We start from the raw sequence: 6,796 nt of genomic DNA, 5'->3' as shown, positions 1-6,796 counted from the left end.
TCCACGCCTTTAAAGGTCTAGACCAGTTTTGGAAACGCCCCCTCTCAAAAAAAATGAAATGGAAGCTCTTATTACCAATCATGTGAAAGAATATGTTTTGACTAATACGTGATGATACAAATTTTGCCGGAAACCGCCTACTATATAATTATTTGGTAAATTGTTATATCTATCCGGACTGGATAGATATCGCGTAATCCCATATACATCTTCCTGTGTACAGTGCTTGTAACTTTACCAAGACTGGGCCAAATTTCTTATCATTTTGATGGTTCCAGAACCTTGCAGTACACACCAATACTTCCACAACGTTTCTTTCACAATGCGATCGCATGACCAGAACTGGTTTATACCTTAAACAGGACGTATGGTAATAATATAAGATAAGATAATATTTTGTTATATTCTCTCGCATTGTCATTGTTTTATACACCAATTCACTGGCCCAAAATATTGGAATGCCCTTCCCGGCACATTAAAAGAAAAAACCCTCGATGGAATAATAAAGGACAGCAACAAAATTGAACAATGTGTTATTTTTTGGCAAGAATTAAATTGAATCTTTGAATAATTACGTTGCAATTTTTCGTGTAAGAAAGAGTTTGAGGAAAGATTGAATATCACCGAACTAGTGAAAGAGTGAGGAGATGAGCAAGAGATAGAAAGATAAAGTTGAGTGCGGTCATCTCTTCCCATCGGGACATTCATCATGTCATGTACGCCGACGACACCCAGTTGTATGTGACCATGACATCCAAAGATCACGTAGGCTCTATGCATAAACTGAGCGAGTGCGTCTCCGATGTCATGTCCTGGTCTTCTTCAAATAAACTCAAGTTAAATCAATCTAAGACTGAGGTACTACATATCACCTCGCAGTTTAGAAGTTCTTGCAGTCTGCCGTGCTTGGATGCTGCTGGCGTTGAAATCGTACCTTCAAAAGTAGTTCGTAACCTCGGCGTCACTGTTGATAATGTATTGAATATGAAGCAACACATCAGGAATACTTGTCGGACGGCTGCCTTTGGTATATCCAGGATTAGTAAACTTCGAAAATATTTGGACAGACAGTCTACAGAACGATTGATCCACGCTTTTGTGAATTCCCATTTAGATTATTGTAACGGATTGTACTTTGGTTTACCAGATTCCACCATTTCTCCACTCCAACGTATTCAGAACATGGCAGCCCGTCTCATTACCAAAACCAGAAAATATGAACACATAACTCCTATTCTCAGATCTCTTCATTGGCTACCTATTTTAACTCGCATTCAATTTAAGATGCTTTTGTTAGTATTCAAAATTAAACACGGTTATGCTCCATCATATTTAAACGACCTTCTCAAACCTATTGTTCCATCACGTTCATTACGGTCAACTACACATGCTAATTTCCAATACGCCCCTGGTCCCCGAACAAATACCCGTTACGGAGATCGTACTTTTGCCATTGCAGCCCCTAAATTACGGAACAGTTTACCTATTATTATTCGTCAATCCCCATCTGTAGAGTCTTTTAAGGCAAGTTTGAAATATTTTTTGTTTACCGGTAATAGTAATTTATAGGGCATTAGAATTGTGTATTATTATTGCTGTATGTTTATTTTACGTTGTACCTAATTACTTGTATGTTAAGCGCTTATAAACATTGTATTAAGCGCTTTATAAATGTAATTTATTATTATTATTATTATTATTATACACAGAATGAAAAAAGAAATTTACTTATAGTGACAACTTGGAAAATAAAAAGGTCGAAATATGATTGTCCCGATATAAACCCTGCCGCTCAGATGAATGCTTTGATAGGGACCCGATCCGCCCTTGAATTTTCGATTTATTTTTTTTCGGGGGAAGGGAGAGTCGAAGAGAGATTGTGTTAATAGTGTATTAGCGTGTGACTTATAGTGTATATTTTTCATATCTTTCAATACTGTATCTGTCAATCTTGCATTTATTTTTCAAGATAAATTTTAGTAATCATATTTTGGCGACATAAAAAGATCAGTAGCTAAATAATGAGACTTCTTAAACTGACCAAGTGACTTAACTTTCGAGGAAACGTATGCAGAATGAACAGGTCAAGCCTCAGCCCCATCAAGAAGACTTCACATATTTTAAATAAAAGCGTCCAATATCTGTGGTTAGTACTACTTATTACTTCTCACGCTTGGCGGGGAGGGAGGAAGGGAAAGTGGTCGCTGCAAAGGCACCGAGTGGGAACATTCTATTTTTAAATGCAACTTTGCACACTCCAGAGCAGTAATTTATTCTGAAATTAGTATTCATACTATTCTCTTTAAGAACAGCTTCAAATGAGTATTCGGATAACTTTTGACGTTCTCTAAACGTCTGGACGAGTAGTCCTTGAACACATTCAAGGGAGTGAGAGTCCCTACACTGTGAAAAGGTTAGACAATATTTTTCCAACATTTTGCCCAACGTTGTGCCAATAGTCAACCCGACCGACTATCGGGCAATATTCTGTCCAGTGGTATTGGTAAACATAAGTACCCTACTTCGCACGTGCATTGTTGTTTCGTATTCGGTCCAAAATGTGGGCAAAGATATGAACCTTCAACTGCCCGACTACGGTAGCCCACTAGTTGGGAAAATCTTGACCAGCTGTTGGGCAAAATACGAAACAATTATGCACGTACTTATGTTTACCAATACCACTGGGCAAACTATTGCCCAATAGATGGTTGGGTCGACTATTGGCACAACGTTGGGGCAAACTGTTGGAAAATATTGCCCAACCTTTTCACAATGTATTGTATCCCTTCAACCGACGACCCTTTAGTTTCATCGCAACGTTAGCATGATAAGGTACCTGTCCCACTACTACAATCCGCCGCCCCCTCCAATTCCGGGGTAGGAGGGACCGCATGCGTGTTCCCAAAATCTCCGGTAAAGGGGTACTGTTTCGCGCGACAAAGTCCGGGCCGCCATGGACTTTCACACCGGAGATAGAGGGGTACTTAAAAAAAAAAGAGGGAACATGCATACGCGTACCCTAAATATTGAGTGAGGGGGGGGGGGGGGGGGGTAACTTAACCCGATGACATTCTTTTTTTATATTACTAAGCTCATATTTATTAGCTTTATAGGATGCTGGTTGAACCTATAAAGGAGCGGTTCGTTTGGTAAACAACATTGTAAAAAGCCACTTTGTTGCATGATATTGTTATTAAGTCGCAAAACTAAATAAGTCAAATGTTAACTCTGACACTCAATCTAAAAGTATCATAAATGTTATCATAAATCATAAAAAGTGTAATCAGAACTATAAGAAAATTCATGTAGCGCAACAAAGTCCATGCGTCCTTCTTAAGCTTGACACTTTGCCAGAAGAGGTAACGCAATCTCAAATCTCTGTGGAGAAACTTCATGTACTTTTTCATATTTATATCGCCAATTACTGCAGACATAGTAGGCCTTTAACTCTCTGTTAAAACGGATCGCCAACCTATCACATTATCATTGCACTTTATTACTGGATTCTTCTTAAAATTAAAAGTCTTCCTTGGTGAAGACCAATAAGTTTGTTATTTCTTACTGATTAAATCCCTATCGTCAATCATGATTAGACTGGATGATATTTTGGTGCAGATCGGCGAGTTCGGGCCTTATCAGAAGAGGGTTTTTGCCATTATCTGTATGCTTGTTTTTACCGCTTCATGGCAATCAATGATCTTCGTTTTCATGGCTGCATCCGTGGACCACTGGTGTGCGGTGAGTCTTGATGTTTATTCTTAACTACAATTTTGGACCAAATCATGTACCGAGCACTACATGCTAAGAAAACGGTGGTGGGGCTTTTTTCACCGAAGTATTTGGGGCGTTTCGAGGTTTAATGAAGGAGTTAAATGGGAAATAAAAGTGATTAAAAATGGGGGTTGAAAGTGAGTGGGGGAGGCCATAGTATTTAAAATAAGGTTCAACGTGGCACAAATTGGCGGGGGAATCAAGGGGCGGAGCCTCCGGATGCTCAGGGGGTAGGGGCATTTAATTAAGTTCACATGAGCATATTTTGTTACCTCATTATTTTGTGACACTGGCAGGTCACTATTTTTTCTTTCTTTTCTTTTTCTTTCTATTTAATTCAAAAACATGCCAAGAAAGACAACTTGTAGTTTTTGTACGATTAAAGTTGTATAGGCGGATACTCCGCCCACTCATACAAACTAGCGTGCACAGAGCAACAACATGAAAATGGAACGACACCTCAGGCCTATACTTGGGTTTTGTGAGAGGCTTAAGTATCCGGGCCAGCTATTTATACTTTTTTTTATTGAGTAAGTTTTGAAGAAAAACAAAAACGAGTACTCACTCTCCAATCGTATTGGTTATTGGGGAATTTGGAAAGTCTTCAAATATGTTTTTTTCCCCTTTTAACACAATAATTGTTTTGCGACTCAATTCAGGCTTGACTAAATTTAAACTTTTTCGTAAGGCAACAGACAAGTGATTTAGTCATATACCTGATTAACATTTGAAGATTTCCTAAACTAATGCCTGGCCGTGCGTGTCCCATATTATTTTGAACACTAAGTTGCGCCTGAAATTGCAACATGTGTATTATAAGCTCCAAACGCTTTCTTTCATACAAATACACATACCAAAAATTCCCAAAAATCTTGAATGCATACTATTTCACAAGATGTAATTAAACAATATGAATTATATTAATGATACACTTACATGTCCATGCAAATGCATGATCATTTTTTGCGCTTCTTGCTCCCAGCAAAATAGTTTCCTTCTGTATTTAGTTTTGTTGCTGTTATGAGTTTATATTCATATTTTTGTTATCAAACAGGAACAAATAAATGAATATATATACCTTTGTACAATGATAGTTGTACAATGATGATAGAAGAACCGATGAAAATCGCAACTGATCTTCCCTAATTCCTTTTATTTTCTTCCTCTTTGTTTTCTGTCCCTTCCTCTCCTCTTTCTCTTTCACATCCCTCCTTTTCAGGCGCGCCGGAAGCAGTTTGGGATTGGGGGGGCAAACATTCCAGGGGGCTCACATTCCAGGGGCAGTGACGTAATGAGAAAAAAAGTTCGGAAGGGGGGGGGGGGGCAGACGAAAAATCTGCATCACCACCAGTCTTACACGTTACATGCAGGTCCCGCGGAACGTTTTTCAAAGTGGAGTATTATCGATCAGGTAGAGCGTAAATTGGCGTGGGGTCCAGGGCATGAGCCTCGGCAGGGGGTCAAGGGGCTGAGCCCCAGGAAGCTCAGGGGTTTTAGGTATTTAATTACGGTCAGATGAGCATCCAGGGGCCCGCCTTAGGGCCCTTGGTGGGGTCCAGGGGGCAGAGCCCCCGGAAGCTCAGGGGTTTTAGGTATTTAATTAAGGTCAGATGAGCATCCAGGGGGCCGCCTCAGGGCCCTTGGTGGGGTCCAGGGGGCAGAGCCCCCAGAAGCTCAGGGGTTTTAGGTATTTAATTAAGGTCAGATGAGCATCCAGGGGCCCGCCTTAGAGCCCTTGTTGGGGTCCAGGGGGCAGAGCCCCTGGAAGCTCGGGGGTTTTAGGTATTTAAATACGGTCAGATGAGCATCCAGGGGCCCGCCTTAGGTCCCTTAGTGGGGTCCGGGGGCAGAGCCCCCGTAAGCTCTGGGGTTTTAAGCATTTAATTACGGTCAGATGAGCATTTTTTATACCTTATTTGTGACATTGGCAGGTCACTTATTTTTTTCTCCGTCTTTCTTTCTTTTTCTCTTTAACATACTTTTTCAAAAAGGAGGGGGGGGGGGGGGGGCTCGAGCCCAGCCACTTTGCAGACCATGACATAAAGGCTTCTAAATAAGCGTATTTCGCCCGACTGTAATTTGGGAATTTCTTATTTTCCAACAAACGCATAAGAAGGTATGACTTACAAAAAAAATGGAGAAAAAATGCCGGAAAATCATGTCACAACATCAACATTTGTATATCACTTGTTTCGAATAAGAAATACATCACCCCCCCCCCCCCCCCATCAGTACGCCATTAACGTTCAGGGGCTCATGTCTTCTCACCCCTATAACAAAAAAACGGACACGCTTTCCCATTCTCGCACAATATGTCCACGATATGCGCGTATCGCTATTATAGAGACCTCCATTGATAAATACCGTATAGGTGGCATGCGCAATGTTTATGAAATTTAATTCCTGTGAACTTTCCTTTTTCTTTGAATGGAATTGTATATGTGATTTAATTCAGGTTTTTATTATTGTTACGTTCTTTTGGATTAAAAATACAAACCATGTTTACTCCTTTACTGTTTTTTTTTTTTTTTTTGGAGGGGGGGGGGGGGCGTTTTGGGGGGGCAAAAATGCGTTTTGCCCCCACTTTTTTGACTGGGGGGCAACTGCCCCCCCCTGCCCCCCCCACTTCCGGCGCCTATGCTCCTTTTCTCTCTCTCTCTCTCTCTCTCTCTCTTTGCTGGGGGTGGGGAGGGGGTACAAATTGGGAAAAATCGCAACTGATTTCCCCTACCCTTTCTTCTTCCTCTTTCCCCCCTTCCCTTCCATTCCTTCTCTCTCTCTCTCTCTCTCTCTCTCTCTCATTTAAGTTTGCTGAGGGAGGCAGGGGCCTTTCACCCCCCCCCCCCCCGATCCACAAGGTGTTGGTGGGAGTAATCGCAACTGATCTCTGCTTCTTTTCACCCCTTTCTTTTCTTCTTCCTCTTTTGTGTTCCATTTTAGCTCTCCTCTTTCCCTTTCCCTTCTTTCTCTCTTTTTGGGGGGCGTGCGGGTTACATTCTACGAGGTCACACCGGTCCGACCTTGT

This window comes from Strongylocentrotus purpuratus, unplaced genomic scaffold (genome assembly GCF_000002235.5).
Source record: "Strongylocentrotus purpuratus isolate Spur 01 unplaced genomic scaffold, Spur_5.0 spur5_contig_818, whole genome shotgun sequence".
Lineage (NCBI taxonomy): Eukaryota > Metazoa > Echinodermata > Echinoidea > Camarodonta > Strongylocentrotidae > Strongylocentrotus > Strongylocentrotus purpuratus.
The sequence above is the reverse complement of the archived record's forward strand: the minus strand, read 5'-3'. Positions refer to the sequence as shown.